Source organism: Passer montanus, unplaced genomic scaffold (assembly GCF_014805655.1).
Source record: "Passer montanus isolate IOZ18808 unplaced genomic scaffold, ASM1480565v1 scaffold53, whole genome shotgun sequence".
NCBI lineage: Eukaryota > Metazoa > Chordata > Aves > Passeriformes > Passeridae > Passer > Passer montanus.
This window is the reverse complement of record NW_024370263.1, coordinates 8,259,173-8,282,323: the sequence shown is the minus strand read 5'-3', so window position 1 is coordinate 8,282,323 and position 23,151 is coordinate 8,259,173. Positions and strand designations below refer to the sequence as shown.

The following is a 23,151-nucleotide window of genomic DNA, read 5'->3' as shown; positions in this document are numbered from 1 at the left end:
TGGCACCGGAGCTGCCGGGGCCCCGCTCCGCTCCCGCAGGAGCCGCTCGCCCCCGGCCCCGCCTGAGCGCAGGTACGGGGGGATCGCTGCTGGGAACAGCCGGGGCCGCTGCGGGGCCCGTGGGGATGGGATGGGGATGGGGATGGGATGGAGATGGGGACAGGGACGCCGATGCGTGTGCGGGGGGACAGTCCCCTTCCGGCACCGGTAACTCTTATCGCAGGCAGGCAAACTTTATTATTCTGCAGCAATCTGGCGATGCCCTTCACTGCATCTTCCCTCCTAGGTGCTGCTGTGAATGATAAAATGTGCATCGTGCAGGAGCGCTAGGTAAAGGGATTAAACTCTTGCTAGATTATTCCATCCTGCCTGCGGCTGATGTTTAATCTGATGTCATTTCCCAGTCGCTTCGAGGGCTCCCGGTGGAATGGCAGCCGTGTGTGCTCGAGCTGGGCTCTGCGGGCAGAGCCGGCTGCCCCAGCCCGGGCAGGGCGCGCTCCTCGGGGCGTTTGCTTTCAGACCGGGATTGTGCTGTCATGGCACAGCCACCCCGGCTCACACAGCCGGTACGTGCCGCCTGGCTGGCGTCCACAGCCAGGCCAGTGCAAGAAAACAGCTCATCCTTGTTCCACAGAGCGAGATCTGCAGACAGATACAGACAAACGCAGGGCTGGGGCCGAGCACGTAGAACAGAACAACACATTTACTGTTGCCCGTTCCGTGAATACAGTGAATTACAGTGCTGTGCTCACGGTCCGGGGGCTCTGCGGGGTTTTTATCCACCTCTCTCCCACGCTGGCCCTGGCTGTGGCGCTGGGCACGGGGGTGTGTCTTTCCCTGAGCGATGATGTGATGGTCGACATTACAGCTGTACCCGGGCTTAGTGCAGCTGTGGCCGAGGAGAATCCCGGGCCACATTAAACCTTTGGTTTTTCTTTTTTTTTTAAGCTGCTGCTGCCTGTTTTTTTAGTGATAAAACACTGCCTGGGCTGTTTTGTCCAGTGCAGGTAGTGATGCAGGGTTTGTGTACAAAATAACTCAGCAGAATAACTTATTAGTGAGCCTTGACACTGCATCTGATAAATGCAGAGTCTGCTTCCTAAGGGATTGGATATATTTTATAGAAATAGCTAAATTCAAAGCCACTGGTTGTAACATTAGGAATTGCAGCCAGTATTCTGTGACAGGGGAAGAATACCATGAATGCTATAATCCAAATAAAAATACTACTGCTTGGCAAGATAGAAGAGCTGCCTTGAGAAAACAGATGAAATACTGAAACACAGACCAAGCAGCAGAGGGGAAGGTACAGCATCCCCATGAAGGCAATATGGTAAAAAATAGCAGTATGTGGCACTGATGGGAAAGTTGCTGTGGTCACTTTGTATTTTGGCGTTTTTGATCAGGAGGTGTTACATTTTTATTAGAGCAGGGCTTTCCAGTCTGCCCAGCTGACAAATGAAGAAGGCAATTCAGATCAAATATTACAGATGTCAGCCAGCACTCACCACTGCAGACAGCCTTTGAAGCACATCTGTGCTACTTCTAGTGCCTTAAAGGAGCTTGGGGTTTTTTTAGGTGCCTCTTTGTTGTTCCTTTCTGATCTGATGGTCCTGGTCAGTGCTTTGTGCAGACTGTTTTCTTTTGAAAAGGGGAAAGACCGACTCTGAATGGAGCCAGTGAAGTGGCCGTGCTGTCTGCAGGCTGGAGAGCAGCCCTGATTTTCCCTGCTTCCATCCCTGAATGGGTTCCAGCCTGCTGAAATACAGCATGACTGCGTGCTAGAGGCAGAACAGGGGGCTCTGCCATCACATCCAGCTTGATGGATTTGTCTCTACCTGGGGCACCTTGTGAGACAGGCAGCCTGTTGAAATTTCTAGAATTAAAACCAAGCTACAGCTCTAAAACAGCACGTGGCTTTTAGGGGTAGGAAAAGTGAGGTGGAGCAAAACATGGGGCAGGGCAGTGCCACAGATTTCTGCATGAAAATGGGCTGAAGAGTTGCTGAGTGCTGCTGCAGTTAACTGGCAGCTGCAAGCTCAGGAACCTGAAGCATCTGTCTATGGATGTGAGCAGTCCCATCCCTGCACAAGCTGTGGATGTGCTTCTGCATCTGCACATCTGTACAGATGTGTCTCTGGTTAGATCCGTGCTAGGTGTGTGTGTGAGCACTGCCCTTTGGCCAGCTGTGTGATACTGAGCCTTACATCAATATTCCACCACCACAGCCTTCTGGTTACAAAGCTCTGAACCTTTCTGGGCTGCCACAAGGGACAGGAGAGGCCTGTGCTCCCTGGATAATTCCCATCCTCGGGTGTTAAGGGGTTTCCTTTTGCTCAGTGCCCCACCACAGACCAAAATTAAATCCCCAAAATCACGCTGACTTGGCTCTGTGGTGAGAAGCTCATTGGTCGTGTCCTGTCCTTTCAATATTCATGTTTGACAGTCAAGGCTGTTTGTCATTTCACCGAAACTGTTTCAGGCCCTCATCACTGCTACGAAATATGTCACAGCAGCTGAGTGTCTGTTAGTCACGACTTTTTTCCTGGGACTTATTTTTGGGTTATTATTCAGTGAAAGGTTCTGACTAAACTGGAGTTTTGTGTGAATCCTTTGTTTCCCCCTTTCACAGCCTGTATATCCTGTTCTGACAGAATGTCAAGCTGTACAGATACAGTTCCTCTCTGGTGTTGGACAGTCTCTCTGTGCACAGGACATAGGAACTGAAATCTGTGTAGATTTTCTGGACAGCACCTGGTGCCACTGGTGATTACTGGACTGCTGCTGTTCTGTGCAAGATGCCTGTCCAGCCCAGATGAGGATTGTCACAGAGTGCTGCTGACAGCAGCATTTCCTCTGTTACAACAGCACTAGCTGTTAGAATTGAAAAATATATCCCAGTATCAGGAATAAAAATAGAACTGGAGTGCAGCCACAGCGCTGGGGAAATGCAGCTTCTCCCAAGCAGGGTGCCAGGACCCAGTTTGTGCTCAGAGCTGGGGAAGGGCTCCTGCCAGGCTGCCAGGGGCTCTGGGCAGGGGAGGGGGTGCCCTGGCCCTGGAGCAGCTGGGGCTGCAGCTTGGGTGGCACCGGGGGCTCCCTGCTCACTGCACCCGCCCTGGTGAGTGAGGTGTGGGCTGTGTTCACCCTGTGATGGTGCCTGCAGGGCCACTGGGGACTGAAAAGCCATTGCAGAGCCATTGCAAACCAGTGGGCACTGCAGAGCCACCTGTGGCTGGGATCTGCTGAGGACATGAGAGAGCTCCAAGGGCTCGTGGCTCCACACCTTGGCTCAGGAAATCAGAGTGGGGCTTCCAGCTCTGCCACAGATTCTGTGAATGGCCCTGAGCAGAGCATTTAGCATCTCCTGGGCTCTGTTCTCCTTCTGTAAATGGGAATAATAATGAACTCTTTCCACCACATTCTATTTATTTTATCTGCGTAGGAAATGAGATTTTCAGACCAAATACTGTTTTCTCCATCAGGATGCTGAATCCCAGCAGAGGCTTCTAGATGCTACTTATAAATCACTTGACAGCCTGCATTGTGTGTTGTTGATCTATAGAAGAATATTGCTGAGTGCCAGAAGAATTTGAATTTGCTCTGGGGTTTCTGGAACAACATTTGATTAGCGAATTCTCTGTTGTGCTGGTGGGTTTGTCCAGGTTGGAGAGAAGAGCCTCATTCCCCTGCTGGTGGCAGTGCTTTGGTAGAAACATTGACAGAGCAAGTGTCAGGACAGAGGGAATGGCACAGGAGGCTTAATTTTTGCTTTTTAAAAACTAGATAATTGTCATAAAGTTTTCTGTTTCCTGCTGCACACAGGCTTGGCTCCTAGAGCAGCAGGCATTGCTGTGCCCAGTGCTGGCTGACCAGCAGCAGTGCAGGGTGTTCCTGTGAACAAGAGGAAGGCACTGAGAAATAACAGCATGGCACAGATTCTCCTCCCTGCTCTCATCTCATGACATTTAGAGCCCCTTTTCCAGTTTTCCTTTGGAGAGCATCCTGCAGCCAGCCCCTGTGCCTGGAGGTTTGTGTGAACAGGGTGGGCTGCTGGGCAGCCATCACATGCACCCCTTCCCCTCCACGCTCCACCTGCCCCAGAGCCACACTGATTTATTGTCTGTCACTGAGGAGCAGAAATCGCTTTTATAGACAGCCTCATCAAGTTCTTACACTGGATGTGTGATGGGAGAAATTACAGTTATGCCAGCTTAGAAAGGAAAATAAGCCTTTCTTGAGGCAGGTTAACTTGTTTGGGGTTGGCTTAGAAAAATCCTACATCAAGGCTAAATTCCTCCAGAACAGGGAATTTATTCTGGTACTTCATCTTTTCAGCTCCTGCTGAGTATTTCTGTACCTCCTCCTTACAGAGCTGGAAAATGCTCTGTTGTGTTCCTGTATTCCATATTCCTGTCTGGAATACCGTGGTGCCTTTGGTGTGGGATGATCAGTGGGAGCCCTGCCCCTGCCACTGGGAGTGTTCTCTGGTGTTAACCAGGCAGGACTGTGCAGATGTGTGCCAGGGCACAGCTCAGAGCCCCTGGGCATGGCTGGGCACTGCCTGGGGAGGGATGCAGCTGGGTCAGGGTTGGGTTTGAGTTAGGGTTGGGGTTTGGTTGGGTATGGTTTAGGGTTAGGGTTGGGATTGGGGTATGGTTTAGGGTTAGGGTTGGGGTTAGGGTTAGGGAGCTGCTGGTGCTCAGAATTCAGGGCCAGAAGCTCTCAGCTGTCACTGCAAGCAGCACTGCAGGGCTGCTCTGGCCAGTGCTCTGCATTTCCCTCCTCTGTGGCACTCACAGTTCCCCCTCCTGGCCAAGTCTGGCTTTCTGTTCTCCCCCTCCCTGTCCCCAGTCCTGATGTTTAGAACCTTAGCAATATTCCCTGCCAGCTCCAGGGGTGTGTTTCTTCCCCTCTCCCTTGTTTACTGCTTGCTAATTAAGTTTTGTAGGTGGCAGTTTGGAATCTTAGTGGGACGTGTCATGTGGCTGCTAATGCTCTGCAGATCTCTATTACATAACCTTTAAGTAGTTGGGGAAATGTGCTTGTGTCATTCTGGGCCTGGCAGAAGGCTCTGTCTGAAGGCAGCAGCCTGATCAGGTTTTTTATGTGGGATGGCTGCAGAAGCCTTGTGGCTGGCTTGCTGTGGCACAGGCTCTGTGCCCCGTGTCAGGCCAGGCGTGCTCCCTGGCAGGGACACTCTGAGTGAGTCCCTGCAGGGCACAGCAGCCAGGGCTGGCTTCAGACAGGTAAGGATGCAGTCCATGTTAATGCAGCACGCCAGGAGCCCCTCTGCTCTGCTGGGAGCTCTGCTCATCCCAGCTCTGATGAGCACAGAGCGAGCCCAGGAGCCCCTCAGCGTGTCCCCCCAGCCCTTCTCCTCCCACAGACCCCAGCTGGGCCCTGGTGCTTTCTGCAGAATGAAAACGTGAATCAATACAGGCTCCCAAAATGCTGTGTGGGGACAATCAATTTTTAATGCCTGGTAATTCATTAGGCTCTGCTTTGCTAAGGGAGCGTTTTGTAAATGGCAGCAGCTGCCCACTCCCAGAGTAAGAGCTCTTCCTCCTTCCTCCAGGCCAGAACCATCTCTGCTCACACTTCACACACAGTTCCACACTCCTCAAACACCCTTGTACACCCTTGTACGCCCTTATATACCCTTACACATCTTTATACTTCCTTAATACACCCTTAGACATCCTTATACGTATTTATGTGCCCTTATCCATCTTTATACACCCTTGTACACCCTTATACATACTTACATATCTCTATACATCCTTAATACACCCTTAGACATCTTTAGACACCCTTAGACACCCTTAGACACCCTTATCCATCTTTATCCACTCTCCAGTGCAGTGTAAGCACTCCATGGATGGAGCAGCCTGGGCCCTGGGCAAACAAATCACCTTTTGCTTTCCTGGCCAGGGCACGGCCGTGGCTGAGTGCTGTCTGTGAGTTCTGTCTGTCTGTGGCTCTGACTGGCTCTCTGATAAACCACAGGAGATCTTTGGCCTCACTTTCTGTACCTGCTGCCAAGGCTCAGTGCCAGTGAGCTGCTGTGGTCCTGAGTGAAAGCTGTGATTAGAAATGAGGAGGAGCTGGATGAAATTTTGGGTTTTTTTTAAAGGATGTCAGACTTACAAGTTTATAATCTTGTATCAAAATACATTTTGTCTAGAGGAGCCCTTAGCCTGCAATAGCACTTTTCAGTAGGAAAACTCTTTACTGAGTACTTCAGAATGATGGTTTGCTGTCATTGCTGGTGAGAAATTTCCAGGGTCTTTCAGGTTGATTTGCCCAGCATCATTCAGGAGGGTCAAGGGAAATCCATGGGTGTTGTTTGCAGAACCTGCTCTAACATTTCTCCATTGTATTGCTTCTCTTAATTAAATGTTGTATGAGAAAGGAGGAGGGGGAAGTATTGATCTTCTAAAACCAGACATTTTTTGTTTCATTGTAAATTAACTGGCCCACGTGCTACTCCTAGTAATGAGTCTGCAAATGCATTAATCTTTAAGAGAATTACTACTCTCATGAATCAGGGTGGCTACAATCAGTTTGTGTACTCGGAGGGCTCCTGCTCACCTGCTGAGGCTCCCTGGGGCCGCCAGGGCTGCCACCCTGGCGTGACACCAGCTGCCCGAAGGGCAGGCTTCCTTTTAAACACAGAAACATGGGCTGCACCCACCTGCCCTAGGAAACCCCATAAAGCTGATTTACAGCTGCCTCTGCCCTGATTCCAGCTCAGCCAGGAGCCACCAACGATGGGGCACAGCAGCATGAGCTGTGCCTCATCCTCAGATAAACAGAGCTATAAAATCACAGGCAGTGCATGTAAAGACATTCATACAGAAGAGGTAAGTGCCCCAAGTGCCTCCAGTGCAGACCCAGAGAGACCCAGAGCTGGGACCCCAGGAGCCCTCTCAGCCGTGCTGCCTTCCCCTCTCCCCCCACTCTGCTTCCCGTGACTCACATTCAGTCTGGCACCTAAAAACTGCCAGAACGTTCAGGCAGAGCTGCTGATTTTCCATGTCCCTTCATTTAACAGCGTTCCAGGGCCCGTGCTGCTGTTGAGAGGATGTTTTCTCACTCTGATTTGCTGTAACTAAGTAACAGGAATTTTCCCCAGTGCAGCTGGGTTGTGCACTGTAACGTCAGGATGGAACTGGCTGTGGGGAATTGGAAATTATTGTTGGAGAAGGTCAAGGAAAGGAGCCCGGGCAGAGGCTCCGCTTGCCCTGGTGTTCTCTTCGGGGTTCTGCCAGCCTGGGGTGCCCACTTCAGCTCTGGGTGTTCCTCAGAAGTCACACCAGGTCCTGTGGGATTTCCCAGGCCAAGGGAGAGATGGAGAGGCTTAAAAAACACCCAGTGAGAAGGTGCAGTGGAAAACAAAGAGTCAAAAGGTAGCATCCATTATTTTCCAGGTGTGTGAAGGGATTCTGCTGCTGTCTGTCTGGACTTGCTCCTTAAAATCACTTGGTAAATGTGAGTTCAGAAGGGCTCTTTGCTAAACACTGGTGAGTTTTACTAATTTATGTATTCCTTGTCTTTGGTTCTGGCTTTGTCCTCAGCAATACATCACAATTTAGCTTTTCACAAGCTTGTCATTTGTGGACTACTCCCCTTGCAAACTGAGCTCGCAAGTAAGCAGAGAGGGACTGTCCTTGGCACCACATTGCCTTGGGGTGAAAATGAGGTTTTGTTTGTGGTGTGTAACAATTGCCAAGAGGACAGAATTTCCATAGCAGTCATGGCTGTTAGAGAAATGCAGATCTGAGGCATGTAGCACTATTTATTGTTTGTTCTCTGCAACATTCATTAAAAGTGTAATTGCTGACAATAGCCAGGCAGAATAATGCATGCCTGTGAGTGCAGTGCCTTTAAAGGTCCCTGGCATTCCTATTAGCAGAATTTCCAATTTATTGGAATAACTTCAGGGCTGGATTGGGGTTCTCTCCTGATGGGTTGGTGCAGTGTATCTTACTCAGATCCCTGTAAATCTCCTCATGTGCATGGTTCCCACTGCTGCCATCCAGTACAGGCGTGTGGAAAATGCTTTTGGGTTTTCACACCTCCATCAAAGCTGCTCTAGGGATGAAGTCCCACAGGAATGTTCAGCTATCACTGTCCATCATTGCTGGGTTGATAATAGACCACTGTTACACAAACAATAAAACCAGCAAGTAAATACTTCAGGGGAAATATCACAATATCCCACTCTGGGAGGTGTGAGGAACAACTCCCATTACTTCCATCCTCAATAATTAAAACCATTTACAAAGAGTGTGGAATTCTCAAAACACACCTTAAAGCTTTTTGTGTCAGTGTAGGATTTGTGTTCAGGATGAGCTGGAACTGGAGCAGGCCAGAAGAAAGGGCTGTGTGAGCAAACCAGGAATTTGGGGAGCTTATGTTACGAAACACTAAAAGAGCTTTTTCTGTGTTGTCTGTTAGTGACAAAGTGACAGGGTAGGTCTGATTTCCTCGCTGGTGCTGACTCCAGCACAGACCTGGTGCTGAGGTTGCCCAGGCGAGGGAGGTGTTCAGGAATGCCAGAGCTGCTCCTCCTCAGTGGCTTTTGCACAGCACCTCCTGGCTGAGCTTCAGCTTTAGCTGATAGTTCAGGTGAATGCCTTCGACCTCAAGGTCTCCAAACTCTAATTTCTGGGGAGGTTATGACTGGGATCTGAGTTTTGCAGACCTGTGATGGGTGATGGAGAGGAATGTTAGATCTGCTGCAACCACATTAGAAATAAAGAAAAAATTCTTTGTTCGGCTGAGAGGGAATTCTCCTGGTCCCAAAAACCCTGCTGAGAATCAGCAGGTTGCTGGAGTTTCTAAGGAAGGGTTCTTTTGGAGAAAATCAGGCCAGGGTTTGCCTTTTTTTTCCTAGGGTTTAGAAGAGAAATTGTATTTAAAGACATCCATTCTCTTCCTCCATGAACAGTGGCTTGAATTTAGCATGCTGTCTGCTCTGGAAGTTTATTAATGTAATCACTCAGCTGCAGAAAGTTAAAACATGGAAGGAATCAAGCTGGCAGGGAGCCTAATCACTGTGCAAAACCAAGCACAGCACCATCCACCATCCACCTTCCCCGTCTGGAGCTCCTCAGCTTCCTCCAGTGCCTCCTCTGAGCTGGCCAGCACAGTGTGAGACCTCCAGGAGATGTGCTGGTGTGGGGCTGTTTGTTTGCAGCTGCAAGGACGAGCTCCAGTGTTTGTGCTAACAGCTTTCCTGCCCTGGGACGTGCCTGCTTTGTGGGAGGGGGTCAGGGGGAAGGAGGAGCTCTGGACTCAGAGCATCCTTCAGGCTGGAAGCAGCTCCAGGGCAGCTGTGCAGAGCCTCTGCCATGCCCGGTGTGTTCTCCTCCTCCTGAGGGGAGAGCAGAGCAGGGCCTGGGAGCAGATCCCTGGGACAGGACAGCTCAGCAGAGCCTGCCCCAGCTGGGCTCGGCTCAGCAGAGCCTGCCCAAACTGGGCTCGGCTCAGGAGAGCCTGCCCCAAACTGGGCTCGGCTCAGCAGAGTCTGCCCAAAACTGGGCTCGGCTCAGCAGAGCCTGCCCCAGACTGGGCTCGGCTCAGCAGATCTGTCCCAGCAGAACCTGCCCAAACTGGGCTCAGCTCAGCAGAGCCTGCCCCAAACTGGGCTCGGCTCAGCAGAGCCTGCTCCAGCTGGGCTCAGCTCAGCAGAGTCTGCCCCAAACTGGGCTCAGCTCAACAGAGCCTGCCCCAAACTGGGCTCAGCTCAGCAGAGCCTGCCCCAAACTGGGCTCGGCTCAGCAGAGCCTGCCCCAGCTGGGCTCGGCTCAGCAGAGCCTGCCCCAGCTGGGCTCGGCTCAGCAGAGCCTGCCCAAACTGGGCTCCAGCAGACCCTGTCCATTACCTGGATGAAGACACCTTCTCATCCATTTTAGCATACTTGAAGCCATCATTTAAATGTGCTTGCACCAGCAGTTAGGAATGCAAGATTCTTGAGTGGTGCAGGGAGAGAGGAAGCAAAAAATGTTTTCTGGAAAAGTTTTTCTGTCATTTGAAGTCAGAATTTAAGTTTGTGGAGCTCAGTCAGTCCAGAATGCTTTGGACAGATGTGTTCTGACAACTTACACTGGCAGTGATAAAGAAGTAAAATACCCAGGAGAAACAGAATTTAGTTACAAGGGAAAATACTGCAAGCTTCAAGGAATCTTCAAAGAAACCACATTCCTTAAAAGATGGAAAGCAGGAAATGGCCATGAATCTCACTTTCATTAGGTGGATCAAAGAGGAAGATGGATGTGAGCTGCATATCAGCAATTCCACCCTTCTGCTGATCCAGGTGCAGATGGAGGCCAGAGGAAATCCTTTAACTGATCCTCACATCACTTAACAGGAAAGTCAGAGTAAATTGACTCTCACTTCCTGGGCTTAATTCTGGTCCTGTGATAATGCAGTTATTTAACCTGCCTCTGTTCAGAGCTGCCCTGGAGAAGGGCACGGGGCAGCCGCAGCTCCAGGCACATTCCTGGTGGAGTGCAGGTGTCAGCGCAGGTGTGTGGGTCCAGGTGAGCTCCAAATGGATCAGAAAAGCAAGGGGGAAGTCACATTTGCAGTCAGGCTGGCCAGAGAGGGACAGGTTAGTCCCATCACAGGGACCATGAGGAATGCTGAGGCAGTAATAATTCGCAGAAATCAGATGGAGAAAGAAAGCTTTCTGCTTTTAGTACCTGACTTAGAGTGGATGTCAATGACTCCTGAAAGTGCCCATCTCTTCACTGGGTGTCAGAGGGCCCCCACAGCTGGAGTGAAGGTGTTCACATACCTCTGATGATAAACAGAATAATCCCATGAAGATTTATACTGTCGATTTTGTGTAGTAAATGGATTCATTTTTAATTATGAGCATCTTTAACCTCAGTAACTGCAGTGTGTGTTGAAGAATGTTTGATGCTAATAATAATTTCCATATAGATGATCCCAGATTCTCACTGCCTGGAGGAGCTGTGCTTTTGTACTGAGGGGTGGCTGGAGAGCCGAGCACAGCCTGGACACATCTCTGGGCTCATCTCCCCGGGCTGAGCCTGCTCTGCTGAGCCCATCAGGCTGCAGAGCTCACCTGGGGCTGTGGCTGCAGGGCTCACCTGAGCCCATCAGTGCCTGCAGAGCTCACCTGGGGCTGTGCCTGCAGAGCTCACCTGGGGCTGTGCCTGCAGGGCTCACCTGGGACTGTGCCTGCAGAGCTCACCTGAGCCCATCAGTGCCTGCAGGGCTCACCTGGGCAGGGAGGCTGCAGGGCTCACCTGGGCAGGGAGGCTGCAGGGCTCACCTGGGCAGGGAGGCTGCAGGGCTGCTGGTGGCTGTGGCTGTGGCTGCCTGGGCAGGCACAGAGCCAGCAGGGCTCATGCCAGAGCCTGGCACTGGGAGGAAAAGCGCTCCCTCCTGCAGGTTCAGTTTCTGGTTTGGCAGATCCCTTTGAACTCGGTGCTGACACCACTTAGAGTGACAGCAGAGCCCTGCTGGTGGCTGCTGCTGGAGCCAGGGCACAGCGCTGCTGCTGGCACGGGTGGTGGCAGGGCTGCCCCAGACTGGGGGCACGGATGGTTCCAGGGCTGCCCCAAACAGGGGCACACACTCAGGATGCCGTTTGATCCCCTCCTGAGGGAGGCTCTGCTTGTGCCAGAGTGATCTTTTGTGCTGCCAAAACCGGGAAGTCACTGAGGACGGTTTGCTATTGAGAGAGCAGCTGCTGTCAGATGAGTTTGGCTTCACTTTGGGTCTCAGATTCCTTCACAGAGATGAATCTTCAGCTCTCGTCCTGTTGTTTGTGTCAGAGGCAGTCAGACATTTTCCTGACTGTCATTTTTCATAAAAAGCCACCTCAAATCCTTTTTAAAGGATTTGCATTTTATGTTGATAATACTTAGGGCTTAAAGGCCTGATTCTCCTTAGACTTGTGGTGGTATCACTGTGGGATAATTCCAGTAAGAAATATATTAGTTACATGTGTGAAATGAAAGAAAAACTGGTCTGCCCAATACATGTTTCATTTCCATAAAAATCAGCGGCCCCATGGAAAGGCAGGGTTTGGATTTGGGGCTGCCCCAAACAGGGGCACACACTCAGGATGCCGTTTGATCCCCTCCTGAGGGAGGCTCTGCTTGTGCCAGAGTGATCTTTTGTGCTGCCAAAACCGGGAAGTCACTGAGGACGGTTTGCTATTGAGAGAGCAGCTGCTGTCAGATGAGTTTGGCTTCACTTTGGGTCTCAGATTCCTTCACAGAGATGAATCTTCAGCTCTCGTCCTGTTGTTTGTGTCAGAGGCAGTCAGACATTTTCCTGACTGTCATTTTTCATAAAAAGCCACCTCAAATCCTTTTTAAAGGATTTGCATTTTATGTTGATAATACTTAGGGCTTAAAGGCCTGATTCTCCTTAGACTTGTGGTGGTATCACTGTGGGATAATTCCAGTAAGAAATATATTAGTTACATGTGTGAAATGAAAGAAAAACTGGTCTGCCCAATACATGTTTCATTTCCATAAAAATCAGCGGCCCCATGGAAAGGCAGGGTTTGGATTTGCTGCTGTGGAGCTCCGGCAGTGGTACCTGGCTTGTTCCTACCTGTGGCTAAAAACTGAGGTGTAAAAGCTGTGCTGAGCAGGGCTGCTGCTGTGTCTGTCACCTGGACACGCTGTGTGCTTCCACGGAGCCTGAGTGTGAACTCTGTGTTAATAGCAGTGTTAATGTGAGCTTCACTGTTGAAAAGAACATTCTGGAAGACTCAATATTAGTGGCTCTCTGGTGTTCATTAAGGCTTCTTTGCTTGGCCAGGTCTGAGTTGAGAGCCAGTGCAAAGCCTCCCTGCAGTCTGAGCAGAATTCTGTGCACAGGAGGGATCTCTTACCCTTCTCCAGGACACAGAGGGTGTCAGTTTTTGCAGCATGAGTAAAATGGAGAAATCAGCCAGTCTTATGCTCAATAACCTTCTTTAAAATTGTAAATCAGGTAAATTATTTGGTACTTTATGGAAGAAATCTCAGTAGTATGGATGTGTCTCTTGCCTCTTTATCTTAGCTTATGCTTGTAAGTTTTATATCAGAGTTTAAAGAGTAATAAATAAAGCAATTATCCCATCTAATAGCCAGATTTGTATTTTTCCCAGGAATCGCATTTCTTGCTGTGGCCACAGGATTTATTTATTGGCACGTTCTGTGATACTCTGCAGTTTGAGACTTGCAGCTAGAAGTGGTTTTAGCCTGACACAGCAACATGAGTCATTTCCATCAGAGCTTCCTGCCCAGGAGGTGCCAGAGTTGCTTTGATTTATCACAAAAACTTTGACAGCAGGCTCTCACTTTGAATTTAGGATAGATTTCTGCAGATAGGTGTTTAACTAATTAAATTCAGAGCAATTTGGCACAGTAGCTAAAAATATGGGAACCCTCCAGACTGCAGTGCTGTGGAGAATTGGTGCCAGCTGCAGCAGGAGCCACTGTGAAAATCAGAGAAGTTTTTGGCTGAAAGGGCAGCCAGTGTGATACTGACTGCAGGAAGGAGCAGAACTAAGGGCAGGCTTGAGAGGAGAGGCTGCTGCAAGCAGGGGCTTGCTCAGTGAGCTCCCACCAGAGCTCGGTTTTGTGGAGTGTCACTGGTGGAGGAAGGGTTTGTGTGCCATGGAGGGTGCAGGGTGTCTGCTTCCAAGAGAGGGAGCACAGAGCCATGGTCACCTTAATGGAAAAAAGTGTGGAAACATAGTTTAATAGTTTATAGATTATATATATATATATATATATATATATACACACACACACACACATATATACATATATATATGTAAAGTTTATTAGTATATAGTTAATGTATAGTTAATACAGTTGCAGAAGATTTTATTGTTCCAATAAAAAATTAAAAAAGGAAAAGCCCAGTCCTTAGCTGATTTTTGAAGGAAATAGTTCACTTTGCCACACAGTTCACTTATCAAATCCAAGTAAATAATACTTTTCCTGCAGTGTTTCCCACTGGTTGGTGTGAGCATTTTATTGCTTATCAGGGCTTTTTCCTTGTCAGCTGTCTGCACTCATTTTATCATTCTGGTGATGCAGGCTCTGGATGTTTCTGTTCCAGGCTGGGATTTCATGCCTGGACAGCCTCCAGTACTGCCTATTGTTCTTTCTTACTTTGAGCTGCAAGTGACAAGTGAGCTCTAATTTTTAAATTTATTGATTAAAAAATCAGATCAACAATCTTCCCACTGACAATCAGGATCCCCATTCACCCCAGGCTAGATCAGTGTAATTAGCCACAAGCTAAACTCTGCATTTTCAGCAGTGTTTCCTCTTTGCTGCCGCGGTGGGAATTGCTCAGCGTGGCTGATATTGGAAGGCTGTTTGAGCAGAGACACAAGGGTGTTTTTGTCTGATGACAAACACATCTTACTCGTTTATTCCTGGTCCTGTGGAAGGGCTGGCAGCCTCCTGGGGCGTTTCACTGGCAGCCCCAGCAGGATGATGAAAGGCAGCGAGCTTCCCCAGGCAGGCCAGGGAGTGTGAGTGGCTGCAGTTCAGGCCAGAGGTCTGTGTCCCGCCCAGAGCTCGGGTTCAGCAGGAGGAAGGGGTTTGATTTCAGCTGGAATCTGCAGGTTTCAGGCCAGGTCGCTCTCAGCTCTCCCGGGGCTGCCCTGCCCGTCCTCGCTGCCTGGCGAGCCCTGAGCTGCAGTTCAGCAGCACCACCCTGGACAGGGCTGTGGAGTGCAGGTTCCTGCCATCCCGGAGCCCCAGGGAGCACAGAGTCTGTCTGTCTGTCTGTCTGTCTGTGCCCCCGCATCTCACCCAGGACATTCCCCTGAATCTCACCTCTCCTTCCACGGGCTCTGCCCCGGAGCCCTGAGAGCTCCCTAAAGCAGGGCTGAGCTGGTCGAGTCTGGAACACAGAGTGATGTGGGTCTGGAACACGGAGTGATGTGATCTGGAACACAGAGTTCTGTGGGTCTGAAACATGGAGTTGTTGAGTCTGGAACCCTGAGCTCTCTGAGTCTGGAACACAGAGTTCTGTGGGTCTGGAACACGGAGTGATGTGAGTCTGGAACCCTGAATTCTGTGAGCCTGGAACCCTGAGTTCTGTGAGTCTGGAACCCTGAGTTCTGTGGGTCTGGAACACGGAGTGATGTGAGTCTGGAACATGGAGTTCTGTGGGTCTGAAACATGGAGTTTTTGAGTCTGGAACCCTGAGCTCTCTGAGTCTGGAACACAGAGTTCTGTGGGTCTGGAACACGGAGTTCTGTGGGTCTGGAACTCCGAGTGCTGTGGGTCTGGAGCCCTGAGTTTTGGGATGCTCTTTGCAGCTGAAAGTTCAGTGTGGACATGCTCTGAATGGATGCTCCAGCCAGGAACCTGACAGGGCAACCTTTAAATGCTCCACAGCCCCAAACTGAAATGCTGGGTAATGGATAGTGATGGCTAATGGATAATGGATGCTCGGATCAGCCTGGGGTTCACAGCTGAGCAGGGGCACAGCTGGCAGCCATGGGTGCCCCGAGTTTTGGGATGCTCTTTGCAGCTGAAGGTTCAGTGTGGACATGCTCTGAATGGATGCTCCAGCCAGGAACCTGACAGGGCAACCTTTAAATGCTCCACAGCCCCAAACTGAAATGCTGGGTAATGGATAGTGATGGCTAATGGATAATGGATGCTCAGATCAGCCTGGGGTTCACAGCTCAGCAGGGGCACAGCTGGCAGCCGTGGGTGCTGGAATGTGAGGAACGTGGTAGAACATCATTTTAAGAACATCAAGTTAAATCACTCAGATGACCCAGTGTCCCACAGTGTGGTCCCTGGCTGCCTGCAGGCTGAAATGTTTTCAGAGAGCTGGCAGAAAGCCCTGTGCAACTCCACCAGGTGTCATCAGTGGAGTATTTCGGGATGTTCCCTGTCTAACCAATGAGCGTGTTTTGTTACATGCTTCCAAAAATTATTTAACAAGAAGCTGTGATCTTCCTTTTGGAGCCCTCTGTCCATTTTCCAATGACAGCTTGCTTTCAGAGCCTCCAGTACCATGGGATCAGTGCTAGGGGCCTGCAGACAGTTTTCCTTTCTGGAAAGCCAAATACTCTTTCTCTTCAGATGGTGCAGAAGAATTCCTGTCAAGCTCACCGTGTGTATTCTTGATGGAGTTCAGATTTTATTTCTCTTGTAATTACTTCCCTTCAAGCCCCCAGGCTGTTTCAGGGCAGTTCTTTGGGTGTTTTTCTCCCAAGATGTGGTCTCACCTGTGGGCATGTGCTGTGCTCTGCAAGCCTCCTTTGAGCAGCTCTGGGCTGCTGTGGCTGGGGCCATTTCCTCGTGGCCACAAGGGGAACGTTCCCCGTGTGTGGAAAGCACATTTGGGCCTGGGGGAGCCCAGGGGAGGATGCAGAGTGCACCACTGTGGGACCTGGGGTTTGTGCAGGAGGGGCTGGCTGGGAGCCCCTGAGCCTTCCTGTGCTGCCAAACACAACGTGAACAGAAACTGCAACAGACTGGCTGTCAAACTGCAGGGAGAAGTACAAACTGGGTTTAACTGAGGGCACTAAGACCAGAAGGTTGTGTGGCAAGAGCCCTCAGTCTGCTGGAGGGGACCGGTGCTGCTGGCAAGCCCAGTTCACAGGTGCAGCAGCGGCTGAGCATCTTTGTTTGCTCTCTCCTCTTGGGTGTCTCTGCAGCTGCTTCTCCTCCTTTGTTTCTTTTGATTCATAAAAATATTCCTAAAAATGAAGCGTGGTTCTGTGTACTGCCTGTGGTCCTGCCATCATCTGGAACCACTTTTTTCCTCCGTTTCCAGTGGCTGGTGAAGGCTGAATTTCTCTCCTGTGTCTGAGTCCCGTAGCATGCATAGCATGCCCCAAAATTAGGACACTTCCTCATGTGTATGGATTCACAAATTACCGAAATTCCAGGTTAGGGCTCCTTCCCTTCACCCGAATTTTCCTTTGGTGGAATATCTCCCATGCCATGAATATTTTCAGTTCCCTCTCCTGAGCACACAGCTCTCACCCTGCAATTACAGCTCTCCCTTATGAATATTTAAATGGCAGTTCAGCTTTCAGACAGAGTACACCAGTGACAAGGATCAAGCTTTCTGACCCTTTGTTAATTTGCTCAGTGAAATAGGATTCCCATGGTCTCATTTTTTGTATTTAAGAGAAGAAATTTGCATACAGAGAGGCTGTTGGCTTTTCTCATTTTTGGTGCTAATTTCCTTTTGGTGCATTTGTTCTAGTAGATCTTACAGAAAAAAGTCACTGGATAGTTTTATCAGTTATGCAGGAGAATATGAAAGATAGAGAAAAAAACACTTGGGCTCTTTATCAGGAAATGGTAAGTTTTTTTTACCATTGTGGAAGTCACTGGATAGTTAGTCACAGTTATGCAGAAGAATATGAAAGATAGAGAAAAAACCACTTGGGCTCTTTATCAGGAAATGGTAAGTTTTTTTTACCATTGTGGAAAAAAAATCAGCATAAAAAGCAAAAGTAGAAATGTGTCTAGAGCAATGGAGAAACTTGTTACTCCCACACTGCATTGGAAGGAAATGCAAACTGTGATAACAGTGGAGAGTGAAGCGGGAAAATCTCAATTATTGCTTTGGAAATGAAATTATCTATTCTGGAAAATACAGCACCTGCAGACCCCCAGAAACTGAGCTGACAGGAGACATGAAGTGTGCCACTGCAATCACAAATCCACTGGATCTTCAGGACTGCAAAATGGGAATTGTGTCACGGGTTTGCAAACCTTAGCTAAAACTGTGGTTTCTTGGTGTTTGTTATGAGCCTACTGTGGATGTTTCAAAGGAAGGAATGCTGGCAGCTCCTGGAGTGGGGACAGCCAAATCCTGGCCCAGCTCTGCTCTTGGCCCCGTAGTCCTGTTAGTTGCTTTTGTTTCTTATTTTATATGCTGCCATACATGAATGGACATAGCTATGAATTTGATTAAAGAAGGGACTTAATTAAGGGCTGTAATTGAACCAGTGGAGGAAATGACAACAGAATTGGAAATCCAGAATGAGCTGTGTGATGTGGAGGCCGATGGTGTTGAGGCAGTAATCTGTATGAAATAATTGATTCTGTCGCCATCAGTCTTTTCTAATGAGATTAAGGACGAGGTGGCGCGATCTCGCTAATTAATTTGGTTTGTGACTTTGAAATGAGATGTAGTGGGACAAAACTGGTGATTGCCCAACACACCAAGAAGCCCTCAGAGTGGAAGACGAAAATCACCCCAGCAATCCCCTGCTGTCAGCTGTCCCAGGGCTGGAGGGTGTTTGGTGTAACCCTGACAGCAAACCCTCACCTGCGTGGGCAGCCTCAGCGTGGCACGTTCCAGGAGAGGCTCCTCCTGCTTGTCATCGTTCACGGGGGTCCGTGGGGGCTGCTGGGGCAGATCCTCCCTGGCAGCCAGTGCAGTCAGATCTGCAGTGTTTGCTGTGCCCTGGTGCTGCATGGGGCCATTTCCCTCCCCTGAATCTCTGCCCCTTGTCCTGCAGCACCACAGTGCAGGTGATGGATCTTCAGCCTAAAAACTAACAGTGCTCCTAACCCAAGGCTTGTCCTGTTGTTACCTACTTACACTTACTAGGACAGTAATAAATTGTAATAAATTAATTATAGACATAAATAAACGATATCAGCTTGGTTACTGTCTGTATTGAGTGTCTCTGCACACACCCACACAGTGCAGAGCTGCACGCTGTAATGTTGCTGATTATTTCACTAATGCTGAATATTTATACTCTGGTAGAGGCAAAAGGAGAAAGACATGTTAAAAGCAGAGGCCAGGAAAATCCTTTCCATTTAAGAGGCAAGACTGAAATGTGTTTTGTGCAGGATTTTTTGAAGTGTCTTATGTTCCAAGCTCAGCGTTTAAGCATTGCTTCAGCAGAGTGGTAACTCACAGCTGTTGGCATTCTGCTTTCCATGTTCTGTGCTCTGTGCCCTGGCTGCTGGGGTGAGCAGCAGGCACTCCTCGTGTGCAAAGGCAATTCCTGAGTTATTCCTGATGTGCAAAGGCACTGCTGAGCCATTCCTGGTGTGCAAAGGCACTGCTGAGCCATTCCTGATGTACAGCTGGAGACCACACGAGACAAGCAGAGGCACTGCTGAGCCATTCCTGGTGTGCAAAGGCATTGCTGAGCCATTCCTGGTGTGCAAGGGCACTGCTGAGCCATTCCTGGTGTGCAAAGGCAATTCCTGAGCCATTCCTGGTGTACAGCTGGAGACCACACGAGACAAGGCTGTGACAGCACCTTTCAAGTTCCTGGATGCTGAAAAGAAGCTGAGTGTGGCTCAGGGATGGGGCTCAGGGATGGAGCCAGGAATGGGGCTCAGGGATGGAGCCAGGGATTGGGCTCAGGGATGGGGCTCAGGGATGTGGCTCAGGGATGGGGCCCAGGGATGGGGCCCAGGGATGGAGCCAGGGATGGGGATGTGGCTCAGGGATGGAGCCAGGGATGTGGCTCAGGGATGTGGCTCCAGGCTCAGAGCAGCTCACCTGGCAGAGCTGACCCGCAGGGGCAGAGCCTGGCCCTGCAGCTCCTGCCAGGGAGTTCCTGGAAAGGCTTTCCAGCAGACTCTGCTGGGCTCTGTGTGCTGCACGGGCTCTCTGGGCAGGGTCAGCTCCTCCTGTGCCCTGTCACCCGAGACCTGCCCCAGTGACAGCTCTGCGAGGGTGGCAGCCACAGGCTGTGGCTGTGCCAGGGCTTTCACCTGCATCTACAGAGCCTCTGCAGCCCCCAGAGCTGGCCCCAGAGAAACTGCAGGGAACTCTGCATCCTTTATTCTCAGAGAGTCCCAGGGCAAGGCTGGAATTCCACAGGAATGGTAATAACGCCTTGCAAAGCAGCACTGTGACTGCAGAGCCTGTGTTTGGACACTAGCTGAGCTCTGAACTTGCATTGGCTGCAGATCCTGTGTTTGGTCACAGCTGCAGCTCTGAACTTGCATTGGCTGCAGAGCCTGTGTTTGGACACTAGCTGAGCTCTGAACTTGCATTGGCTGCAGAGCCTGTGTTTGGTCACAGCTGCAGCTCTGAACTTGCATTGGCTGCAGATCCTGTGTTTGGACACTAGCTGAGCTGTGAACTTGCATTGGCTGCAGATCCTGTGTTTGGACACCAGCTGAGCTGTGAACTTGCATTGGCTGCAGATCCTGTGTGTGGGCACAGCTGCAGCTCTGAACTTGCATTGGCTGCAGAGTCTGTGCTTGGTCACAGCTGCAGCTCTGAACTTGCATTGGCTGCAGAGTCTGTGCTTGGTCACAGCTGCAGCTCTGAACCTGCATTTTAAGCCCCGTGCCCATCCCAGTGCCCCCTTGCAGCAAAGCACTCCCTGGTGTGACTCTGCTCCTCTGCATTGGTTTGTGTCTTCAAGAAATGGTGCCAGGCTCCAACCCAAACGGGGTGACTTGCACTGCACGAAGTGACTTCTCAAAATAGATCTTTGCCAGCAAAAGGCTGTGCCACAGGCAGCCTGCTCCTCAGTGAGTCACCAGACGGGTTCCAGGAGGATTGAATTCGATCCTGTGCAGCCTGCTCCTGCTCGGGAGAGCCATGAATAATGAAGGAAGTGTGTGCAGGCCCCAGCCCAGCAGCTCTGGGAGCGTGCGTCCCTTGCTGAGTGATTTCCCGTGTCCCACGGGCACAGCCTTGGTGCTGCCATGAGTTAGATTTGTGCTGATGAAGACACCAAGCATTATGTAAGTAAAGGCATTTAAAAATAGCTGGCAGCGTGTGGGTACGGGTGAGGTATCTGTCACTGACTCTGCAGTCTGTCAGACTGCAGCCTCTGATACTCAGCTCGTGCACACAGGATGCAATTCACACCGAGCCACGCTGGGTCTGGAGGGACACCATCCAAAGGCATTTTTAGAATTCCATTCCCGGGAGAAAATAGAGTCTTGGGAAGAACTGATTCATGCTTCTCATCCTCTCCCCTCCTCTGCTCCACTTTGGGTTTTAGCCCAAACCGGGCTCCAGAGGGTGTTGGGCTGCCCAGGGAGACAGCCAGGGTGATGGGTCTGGGCTCAGCAGGTGCTGGGGTTAACGAGAGCCTGCGAGGGGGCTCTGGGAGAGACTGGGGTGGCTGTGCCCTGCTGTGCCCCTGGCTGGGCAGTCCTGAGCCCCCCGGGCACTGCTGGCCTGGCTGTGTCCCTGCTGTGTCCCTGGGCAGTCCTGAGCCCCCTGGGCACTGCTGGGCTGGCTGTGTCCCTGCTGTGTCCCTGCTGTGCCCTGGGCACTGCTAGGCTGGCTGTGTCCCTGCTGTGTCCCCAGGCAGTCCTGAGCTCCCCAGGTACCAGGGCAGGGGCAGCTCTGGAGAGGGCACCTGGACACCTCTGGCACAGCCCAGGGGGAGTTCCCTCATCTCAGACAGAGATATTTGTGTGCAGGGATGGAGCTGATGTTGGTGTGCAGGTGAGCACAGGGGAGCTGATGTTGGTGTGCAGGTGGGCACAGGGGAGCTGATGTTGGTGAGCAGGTGAGCACAGGGGAGCTGATGTTTGTTTTTGTGCAGGTGGGCACACGTGGGAGCTGTAACAGCCTGGCCACTGACTGGTTTCCTTTTCTCCTGCAGTCTGGAAATGACCCATCATGCCTGCAGCCTGCAGCTCCACAGAAGATCTCTGATCAGAGCTGGTTTCTAGAGGAGACACGGATTCCAGGTCCCATGTCACCACCTGAGCTCCACAGCCTCATCCCTGGCAGCTCTCAGTGAGTGCTGGCTCTGCTCTCACAGCTTTGTGGCAGCTGCTCTCTCGAAGAGAAGTTGTGTTTTGCAGTCCAGGCTGCTCTGGGCTGGTTCTGGGCTGTGTTTCCCTGTGCACAGCTCCAGGGGCTGGGGGGTTTCTGGGGAGGTTGGGGGGGTTTGGCTGCACCCCTCTCAGTTGTGCTCTGCAGGGATTGCTGAGCTCCTGCCCGTGGCAGCCCTGACTCCGAGCCACAGGTGCCTGTGGGGCAGCCTGAAGGGAGGGTGTGAAAGCCAAAAGTGGCACACAGATAACTCCAGTGCCAGGCCCTGGTGCAGAATAACGAGTGCAGGGGCCTGGGCACAGTCTGGGGCTCTGAGCAGCACATCCCAGCCTGGTTTGGGCATCCCTCCTGACTCTGAGTAGCAGCAGAACTTCTCTGGTTGCATCTCTGGGTGTTTGCTCTGCTTTTCAGGCACTTTTTGAATTTAGAAACTTCTAGAAGGCCTGGTCACTTAGCTGGCTCCATCTCCTGCTGCTGGGCTATGAGGTGCAGTTCATGTATCACCTTGGATCTTCAAAGCACTTTGCCACCAGTAACTAGCAGAATGATTTAAAGAAATTTCATTTAGAAATACCATTTTTAAACCTTGTGTTCTCACTATTCTTTGTACCTCACTGGACTGAAAGTAAAGGCTTAAAGCTTTGCTTGAAGAGCCTGATGTTTGAAGCTTGAGGTTCTAAATTTGGTGCTGGATTTATCCATGTGAAGGATATGAGTTTGATTGCATCAGAAGTAATTATATTTAATATGACAAGAGAAAAGTGCATAAATGTGATATTTTGAACGGCTGTTAATGCCTCCTTTGCATCTCTGCTCCTGAAAAGAATAATTACATAGCAGTGATGTGAACTGAATGCTAAGGTCTGCTGAAAGACATTTCTGGTGGAAAGTGGAGTCAGTGTTTTCCTGCAGTGTCAGAATTCCCTGAGCAGGGAGGGAGGGAAGGGAGGGGGCTGCAGGCAGCCCCAGCTCCCTCACAGAACCCCCCTGGGGTCTCTGGGGACTCCCCTGGGTGTTTCCTCCACACCAAGATTTGTGCCTTCAGGAGGCAAAAAGCGTTGCAAAGCAAAAAGCTCTGGTTTGGGTTTGGTTCCTGAGGGCAGAAGAGAGAAATGACTGTTTGCAGCAGCCAGGTGAGCCCGTCCATGGCCCTGGGCCAGGCCCTGGGAACGCCTGCACTGCAGGCACAGCAGAGCCCCTGCCCTGGCTGAGCTCTGGGCACCAGGGCAGCACAGTGAGCACTGCTGCTCCAGAGCTGGCAGCCTGGGCAGTGGGAGCCAGACACTCTGGTGCCACAGCTGAAATTCCCAGTTTCCTCTCTGTCAGTGGCTTGTACAGCTCTCCATTGCTGATGGCATTTTCTAGATCAGCTATTACCTGTGCAAATGC

At 50.7% G+C, this 23,151-nt stretch overlaps 1 protein-coding gene across 15 annotated transcripts in view; it reads left to right on the top strand.

Moving 5' to 3' along the window:
• Positions 1–23,151, top strand: part of RIMBP2 (RIMS binding protein 2) — a 78,326-nt gene continuing 55,175 nt past the window's right edge. For 11 of the 15 annotated variants that reach the window (XR_005629309.1, XM_039724531.1, XM_039724528.1 and 8 more), the window contains exons 1-2: positions 1–72; positions 21,587–21,723. The gene's annotated coding sequence lies outside the window, so the exon portion shown is untranslated. Of the gene's footprint in view, positions 73–20,353; positions 20,712–21,586; positions 21,724–23,151 lie in introns of those variants that run through there. The other 4 variants (XM_039724535.1, XR_005629310.1, XM_039724542.1 and 1 more) reach the window with 4 other exon arrangements.